The 10,000-nt window shown below is 41.3% G+C and overlaps 1 long non-coding RNA gene across 1 annotated transcript in view; it reads left to right on the forward strand.

Annotated features, from left to right (window-relative positions):
- Window positions 1-3,378: 3,378 nt before the first annotated feature.
- Window positions 3,379-10,000, forward strand: part of LOC135100501 (uncharacterized) — a 126,633-nt gene continuing 120,011 nt past the window's right edge. The window contains exon 1 of the long non-coding RNA XR_010268739.1: window positions 3,379-4,025. This is a non-coding gene — a long non-coding RNA (uncharacterized LOC135100501). The remainder of the gene's footprint in view (window positions 4,026-10,000) is intronic.

Here is a 10,000-nt window from a genome sequence, read left to right on the forward strand (position 1 = left end):
TGGGGCGGCTCTCCCCTCCCTTGGGCTAGAGAGGGCAAGAGTGGGGCATCAGGAGGAAGAGGAAGAGAGCAAGGGGACGTGGCGAGGCTAGAGGAGGAGGGGGTCGATGGAGCGAAGAGTCGGCCCCTACGGAGGAGAGAGAGAGGGCAGAATTTCAGTGGGGTAGGGTATAGTGAATGGGGAATTGGTGGTCGGGGGGTGTAGGTGTGTTTCCCTTCACCCCCCTCGTCTCTCTTTCCCCCTCCAAGGTCGCCTGCCAGTGGTGGTGGTGGTGGTGATGGTGGTGGTGGGGTGCAGGGCCTTTCATTCACACACCCCAGCGGCCCCCTTACCCCCTGCTGTGAGAGAGAGAGAGAGAGAGAGAGAGAGAGAGAGAGAGAGAGAGAGAGAGAGAGAGAGAGAGAGAGAGAGAGAGAGAGAGAGAGAGAGAGAGAGAGAGAGAGAGAGAGAAAATAACCTCATAAACGTACGTAGGAAAGACACAGAGATTCATAAACGCACTTTTTTCTATCTCTCACACACACACACACACACACACACACACACACACACACACACACACACACACACACACACACACACAGGTATACATGCACACAAATGTAGGTACAGCGTCAGTGCAAGGATGGCTGACAAGGTGAGTGGCAAGAGAGAGAGAGAGAGAGAGAGAGAGAGAGAGAGAGAGAGAGAGAGAGAGAGAGAGAGAGAGAGAGAGAGAGAGAGAGAGAGAGAGAGAGAGAGAGAGAGAGAAACACAGCTGTTCGTTCCGCCCTTCCTAACACCCTGCCTATCAGCATTATTATTATTATTATTATTATTATTATTATTATTATTATTACGGTGACTATTACTGTCGTTACGTTCACCATTACAACTAAAAATATATATATACATACATATGATGCGTATCGTTACGAATTCAAATCACATTCGTTATTAAAGTCAAATTAACAACAGGCAACACGAGGGAACGAATTACATGCAAATGAAATACATGCGAATATTTTACAGCGCAACTCTGGAGCAGCGGCGGAGTGGAGTAGGATGTTCCCGGCGCGGCGGCGAGGCGAGGCTGTGCTGGACCCGGAGTATTATCCCAGAGCCGTGTAAATTTTCTACAATTATACAGTAATTATTATGCCGAGCAAATACATACATAACGAAGCATTCTCGAAGTAAATACAGAAAAAACACCTCCAACAACAGGACGGTGCTTGCTGATGGGGAGTGCATTAAAACGGGGCTATGTGTGTGTGTATGCAGCGTCTGACTCAACCGCCTTCACCACCGCCACCGTCAGGACAGCCAGACACCCGCCCGACCGACCACTGCCGCTGCCACTACCACGCCTCCGAGACTCGTTTGCGGCACCATAACTGTACCAAGATAAACAAAACAATGTTCCCCGCCGCGCCTGAACAATGATCAACACGTGCATGGTTCATTAATGACTGTCAACCTCAAGTAAACAACCCGCCAGCCCGCCAGACAGTTCGCCACCACCACCCCGCGCCTCCTCGCTTCCCTTCCTTCCTTCACCACTTTCTTTCCACTCCAAGCCTCTCATAGACTTGCCTGGTGTGTCTTGGAGGCGTCGTGAAGGGCGTCCCATCCTGGAAGAGCCACGAACGATTATCAAGAGGCAGATCACACACGATTATCACGCGAACTATTACTGGTCACTCAAACACCTGCGCGGACACAGATGACGTCAAGACTTGAGATTCTTCATTCCCTCAGCTTGCCATCTAGCGGCGCAGAGAGTGCCAGAGACCAGCATGTTTATAATAATTAGCTGTTTTCACTGTGCTCCAAAAAAAAAAATAACGAATATGTATTAGTAAATTATTTTATGTGCTGTAACGGATGACACTCTAGTTAGGTTCTAGGACATTGTTTATCATGTTTGTCCTTCCGGTTGTTTTCGGTAAAAAGTCAGGGTACCGAGATGAATCCATAGACAGGCAATAAATGGAGAAATAAATGAATGAATGAATAAATAATACAATATTTTCGTTGATTTGATTACATATATATATATATATATATATATATATATATATATATATATATATATATATATATATATATATATATATATATATATATATATATATATATATATAATTTTTTTTATGTAGGAAGGACACTGGCCAAGGGCAACCAAAAAAAAATAAATAAATAAAATAAAATATATATATATATATATATATATATATATATATATATATATATATATATATATATATATATATATATATATATATATATATATATCGTTTTTTTTTTTTTTTTTGTGGGACGTTATCGTCATCATGCTATTGTTCCTTTGATTCTTTTCGGTAAAACATTGGCTACCGAAATTAATTCATGGATAGGCAGCAAGGAATGGGAAAATGAATAGCCTATGCATTATCATGCATTTTCTTGTAGAAGTGATAAAACAAAATGTATATGGTTGATAGAGAACTAACTGCTGTCATCATTTTCGTACCCTGGCGTGCTTTCGCTAAAGCGTCAACTGCCGAAATGAATCCACAGACAGGCAGCACAAGTTGACGGACTTTTAGTCTGTTTGCTCCAAGTCTTAAACAAAAGTTACTGTATATGCATATATGAATTCTTATATGCAAAAAGTTAACGTGAAAGTCCGTAACACTCTGCACACTATTGCCACTTCACCACCACTACCTTTACCACCACCAACACAACAGCGCCACCAACACTACATACAACCAATATTATTACCACATCCCCACGACCAGACCCCATCCTACCTCCTCTACGGATGCCTCCTCCCCCTCCACCACTAACACACTCGTTACCAGTATTACCAGCCCACGCACACTCTTATCAGCGCCAGGCATAGAATAAATGTGGAAAAAAGGAGCTACAGTACAATCACTTTATAATATTTCCCTTGAATATACACTGCTGCCGTACTTCGGACAAACCTGGCGTCATTCAAAAAGGTACAATGGGTGCTTAGGGGAAACGAGGGTTCTCATGGAAGCTTTTTTGTTAATGTACGTACCTCAGTATTTTTAATGATTGTTGTAATTCGAGTTTCATCCATTTTTTTTAATTATCATATATCTAGTCTTTAACATTATGGAATAATAAAGAAAAATGATTGGAGTATTACGGTTTTTTATATTAAGAGAGAGAGAGAGAGAGAGAGAGAGAGAGAGAGAGAGAGAGAGAGAGAGAGAGAGAGAGAGAGAGAGAGTAATATTATACTAGATACCATCAAACACTAGCAGAAAGTATATGACAACACGCTAAAGAGGACGCCTTATCCCGCCGCCTTGCTTCTAAACACACACTGGTGGAGGGGACGGTGCTCGCCTGTGTACAGCTGCACTAACTCATCATCATTAGGGTGTTGCGTTCACGTCAGCAAGATGGATACTGTGAGGGTTCATGCTGTATGGTAAAGATATACAACGAGCTCTGTCTTGCTCAACCCCTAGCATACGGGCGCTACTTATCTTCCTGCTTTTCTTCACTTTTTTTTAAAAACAAATACAATACTGAGGACACTTATCTATACATATATCATATATGCGTATTTACCTGTACAATGTTATGCATTTATAGTAACTTTTGTCAAGACCTGGATCAAATAAACGAAAAGTTCTTTAATTTTCTGCTTGTGTGTGGATTTATTTTGATCACTGAGGCTTTGCTGAAAACAGTCGGTATGAGAAATAAAGCGACAGCAACCTTTGACAGCAACGTTCTCTACCAAACACATATATCTTTTCAATACTCAAGCAAAGAAACTGAGATGATATGAAATGACTCTTGAGAGTGTGCTTCCCGTTGATCCGCTAGATGGCAGGCAGGCAGGCAGGCAGTAACCACCCACGGGCCACTCAGGCAGTCCTCTCGCTAGTACTATTGTCAGTGGCAGTGACTCGTATCAATACCTTAATCGTGTGAGATCTGCTTCTTTAGAATCGTCTAAGGCTATTCCAAGATGGGACGCCTTTCACAGAGCCGCCGAGAAAAAGTGTGGTGAGGTAAGGCGTAGTGGGGTTTTTAGTGATTACTTGGGGGAAGGAGAGAGGGAAGTGAGACAGGGTGGGTGGTTTTAGCAGCCTGGCGGGCGGGTTGTTTACTGAGGGTGACAGTCATTAATGAACCATGAACTTATGACTACGCTGCTGTAGGTGCACGACTTTTTACACTTTACAAAAACACACATGGTCTTAATATACTTAACATGCAGCACCATCCACCATCATATCACTACGACTACACTGCAGGATAAAGATCTCGGTTCAATCTCCACCCATTATGTGGACTACACGTCCATTCCAGCTTATCATTAGTAAAAATCCTTCTCTTTCTGCATCCACTCATCTGCCTGCCAAGCCATCTTTCACTATCCCCAGTGTTGCTATTCTGTTACTCTTTACATACCACACAATACAAACATCATCCAAACAGTCCATTTAAACGTCACCACTCCTCCAGCACCTCTTCACTCGTTGACAAGACACCACCACGGCATCAACTCAGCTCCACAGACGTTCCTTACATACATATACACGTGTTGGCTTTAATGCACCACCAGAACAAAGTTGCCTTCCCGCTCCCAAGCCACTGCACCAACACTGCTAATACCAACACACTGCATCCGCCCCCAAGGAGAGGCTGGAGAGGATTTCAACTTTAAGAACAAGAGACAGCAGAAGGTTCCATGTTAAATGGAGAGAGAGAGAGAGAGAGAGAGAGAGAGAGAGAGAGAGAGAGAGAGAGAGAGAGAGAGAGAGAGAGAGAGAGAGAGATTAATAGAGTTTAGCCTATAAAAAGATTTACTCAATTAAAACTGCATATCGGACAAGATTTATGGGTAATTTGACGTCTAATGTGTCCCTGTTTACACTGAATATGTAATAGAGATAGTAATATGCGCATAATCTCTCTCTCTATCTCTCTCTCTCTCTCTCTCTGGACATGACTCCCAGTACACAGTGAAAAGAAAACGTACCCCTCATCCGTTTTTTGTTGATGTTCCTACGACGTTCAGAAAACAAGGGGGGACTACGAGTAAATTTTGACAAGGGAACGCTGCATTTCCCTTTCCTTCCTCCCTCCTGTTGCTCTCTCCCTTCGGTTCCTTATGCGCGGGTGCCGAGTCGTGATGCTCAGGTCCATTAAGACACGCGATGGCCAGGGAATTGCATTAGTATAATTGTAGTTAGGTAGGACAGTTGAGGTAGTACGTTGATGGTTGTAGTTGTGGTAGTAGTAGCTGGTGTTGGTGGTGGTGTTGCTGTTGTTGTTGTTGGTGGTGGTGTTGCTGTTGTTGTTGGTGGTGGTGGTGGTGGTGTGTATGAATGTTTACGTATGTTTTTTTTATCTATTTTATTTATTTTTTTTCTATTTAACCACTTCTGAATATCTCAATTATTATTTTTGTTTATCATCCTCTCTGTGTAAGTATCGATCGATCTATCTATCTGTCTGTCTATATTTATCTGCTTATTTATGAATATCATCTAGTCAGTATATCTATCAGTTCTATCTATCTATATGTCCATCTGTGTATCTATCTATACAACTACCGGTCGATCTATCTATCTATATGATCACCTATGTATTTATCTATCTATCCAACTACCTAACAATCTATCTATCTATATGGCCACCTGTTTATCTATCTATCTATCCAACTACCTAACAATCTATCTACCTTCCTGCCTACTATCTATCTGTCTGACTGTCTGGCTATCTGTCTGTTTAACAATTTATCTACCTATCTATTTATCTATCTATCAATCAGTCAATCAATCTATCTATCTGTCTAGTATCCGGACCACTATCGCAACACAATAGGGTTCTGTGCTATGAGGGGGATGAGGTCAAAAGTAAATTAAAAATTCCGCTAAAAAATAGCCACACGCGAAATGATGAAAGGGACATGAATATTTTCAGTATATGCGATTTTTCAGTAACCGAAATTCCCCTCCAGTGAACTAGTTTCCGAATTCATAATGAGAACAGAAATAATAATAATAATGATAATAATTGTTATCATAAAAAGAATGACATGAAAAACCACTATCACTCTTTTTCTCTTTATTTTTTTATGTTGTTGCATTTTTTTTTTCCAACAGTGCATATTTCATACATTTGCTAAATAACATATGAAACAAAATTCAGGCCGGGGAAACAAAAACAAAATATAACAAAGGCAAAAACCACACACACACACACACACACACACACACACACACACACACACACACACACACACACACACACACACACACACACACACACACACACATTTCCAAACATACTCTTTTTATGCAACACATAATTACTGATCTCGTTTAGAAATTGTAAGCACACACACACACACACACACACACACACACACACACACACACACACACACACACACACACACACACACAGAGAACAAACGGGGAAAAACACAAACACGTATTGTATGCATGTATATCAAATTCAAATTCGACGGTAAAAAAAAATAACAAAAAAAAAAAAAACGGGGAGAATAGAGAAAATACTGCGAAAAAAAAAACATCATCATCAAACATCAGTGACGTTTGATGATGTTTTGACGTGGGCAGTGCATCGTATTAAAGCGCCATCTCCCTGTCCCATGAAATCGTCAAAAGATGTAAATGTTATGCATGAATACAATAAACTCCATTTGCATATCAGAGCTGCATGCCCGACACGGTAATTAAACTCAGGTGCTAAATAATGACAGAGGGATGTTTACAATTTACCGTCAAGGTCTGTGAGATTGAGCGACGGTTTTCCCTTCTTTTTTTTTTCTTTATTCCATTCCATATCTCTGTCCCCCTTTTCTCTCTCTCTCTCTCTCTCTCTCTCTCTCTCTCTCTCTCTCTCTCTCTCTCTCTCTCTCTCTCTACATACATTTCTCACTACATATATTTTTTGAAGGTTGTTATAAAAAGTTTCGGTTATTTATTTTGGTTCCGGTGAAGATTTATTTGATGGTAATATTGTTTTTGCTTTTTATAGACTTTTTGCAGTCGTGTTTCTATCCCGATGTATGTACGTATATGGAGAGATTTTAGTGTTTGAGTAGAACTAGATATGAAAAATGCAGGGAAAGGATTTATTTTCACGTGCGTTTACGGTCAAAGCTGAGAATTACGGAGAGAGAGAGAGAGAGAGAGAGAGAGAGAGAGAGAGAGAGAGAGAGAGAGAGAGAGAGAGAGAGAGAGAGAGAGAGAGAGAGAGAGAGAGCTTTGAAGTCCTTTTGTACGTATGAATAATTCTTTGTAGATGAGTAAAAAAAAATGCTTCAGAGATTAAAAGGGAGAAAAATGAAAACCAAACCAGATTCTGTAAAATAAAAAGCGGGAAAAAAAGGTGTGGATGAAACACTTCTATACGTACATGTGTATTAAAAAGAAATGCATACATTCGCGAAAACAGAAACAGGTGAGCAAATAAACGCTAACGATATCACACGCATGAGAGAGAGAGAGAGAGAGAGAGAGAGAGAGAGAGAGAGAGAGAGAGAGAGAGAGAGAGAGAGAGAGAGAGAATATATATAATCCATTGTACTTAGTAGAGAGAACCATTGTCAATAAAGTCACTCTTCTCATCATTTCACACTTCAGCCTTTGTGGTGCTCCTCCTCGCGTCGACATGCGATTACAGAAGGCCAGATTACACTCGGGCATTCCCTTTCCCGTCCTGACACCGCACCGGATTTAGATGAGAGGAACAAAAAGCGCGTTTGATGAGAGTATAATCACTCATCAGCTTGTTTTGGGGCTCGGAAAAAAAAGTGTCATTATATACTCTCATAGCAGTGTTGACTCGTGTGTTTGTGTGTGTATGTGTGTGTGTGTGTGTGTGTGTGTGTGTGTGTGTGTGTGTGTGTGTGTAACGGATTATGGCATGTGATTAGACAATGTGTTATACTAATGATGATACTGGGGATGGTGATAAAAATGATAATAATAATGATTTCATTGTTGTAGTTATCGTTTTTAGTGTTATTAGCTAACATTACCGTAATTATTATGATCCTTATGATTATTTTTTATTATTATGATTATTACCAATTATTATTACTATTATTATTATTATTATTATTATTATTATTATTATTATTATTATTATTATTATTATTATTATTTTTATTATTATTATTATTATTATTATTATTATTATTATTATTATTGTTATTATTATTCTATTATCATCATCATCATCAACATTATTACTACTACTACTACTACTACTACTACTCCTTCTACTGCTACATCTACTACTACATCTACTACTACTACTACTACTACTACTACTACTACTACTACTACTACTACTACTACTAGTGTTTTTGTGTTGTTGTTGCTATAAACAATGAGAGAGAGAGAGAGAGAGAGAGAGAGAGAGAGAGAGAGAGAGAGAGAGAGAGAGAGAGAGAGAGAGAGAGAAAGAGAAAGCGAAAAAAGTTTTATTCTGAGATAAATTCAGGTCCTTATCAGACTTTGCCAGATGTCACGCCAACTGTGTTGGGTGGTAAGACTCTCTCTCTCTGTCTCTCTCTCTCTCTCTCTCTCTCTCTCTCTCTCTCTCTCTCTCTCTCTCTCTCTCTCTCTGGTCTCAATGCACGTTTATTTTTGGGAAAAAAATCCAAATCAAATTAATTAGTAGAGAGAGAGAGAGAGAGAGAGAGAGAGAGAGAGAGAGAGAGAGAGAGAGAGAGAGAGAGAGAGAGAGAGAGAGAGAGAGAGAGAGAGAGAATATTTTACCATGTTTTCTCCAACAGTAATAAAAACTCCCTTTTTTTTCTTACTTCCACCTGACTCTGTAAAATTCAAAATCTTCTCACAAGTAACCCCAAATCATTTTTCGTCTCCTTCTCTCCACTCTCACTCCCTCCACCCACACTCCCAAGACGCCCGTATGCCCTTGCCTCTCACCCACACACGCCCACCCTCAGCATCTTTTCCAGTTCCCTGCCCTTTTTGACACTCCTACCATGGCGCTCCTTCATACTCTCCCTTGCACATCCTTTGACATGGTCCCACGTTTCTCTTAAGCTTACCCCCATTCTGCGACTCCTGTTTGCATTCTCCATCCCCTTTTGTAACTTCGCTTCGCCCCAACCCTCAAGACTTAGTGGGCTCCTCCATACAGATTCCGACTCTTCCATGTATATTAAGCGGATGCACACTGATGTACGTTCTTCCATACTTTCTGCAGACACACACACACACACACACACACACACACACACACACACACACACACACACATTTTTTATTACTTACTTTATCATCCATTTCTTTTCACTTCCTTTCCTCCTTTTCTTCTTGTTCATGTTCTTGTTCTTGTTCTTGTTCTTCCTCCTCTTCCTCCTCCTCCTCCTCCTTTCCTCTTCTCTCCTCGTTTTGTCTTGTCTTCTTGTTCATGTTCTTGTTCTTGTTCTTGTTCTTCCTCCTCCTCCTCCTCCTCTCCTCTCCTCTCCTCTCCTCTCCTCCGCCCCCTCCTCCCTCCTCTCTCTCTCTCTCTCTCTCTCTCTCTCTCTCTCTCTCTCTCTCTCTCTCTCTCTCTCTCTCTCTCTCTCTCTCTCTCTCTCTCTCTCTCTCCCTGACACTCTCCTTGGCCTCTCCACCTCAGTTACCCCTCAACTCACCTACGCCTCCAAGTCCTCACACCTCCACTTCACCACCCACGTCCCTTCCAAGCACGCCTCACTCCCCACTTCTTTTGTATGCTTCCTTTCCTGCCAGTCTCACTCTCTCTCTCTCAACTCTCCCCTTCCTCCACTCCACGCTCACACCCACACCCCCAAGCGCACCCACCCTGCCACTCGCAGTCAAAGGGCGCCACAATGCTCCCAGCGGACAGAAGGGAAGGAGACGAGTGGCTTTGATTGGTGGATGCTGTTCAAACGTTTCTTTTGCCTTTGTTGCTCCGCCTACCTCACCGTCATCCAGTTTTTCGGTCATCTAGAGTTTTAGTCATC

Source organism: Scylla paramamosain, chromosome 5 (assembly GCF_035594125.1).
Source record: "Scylla paramamosain isolate STU-SP2022 chromosome 5, ASM3559412v1, whole genome shotgun sequence".
In the NCBI taxonomy this organism is placed as follows: Eukaryota; Metazoa; Arthropoda; class Malacostraca; order Decapoda; family Portunidae; genus Scylla; species Scylla paramamosain.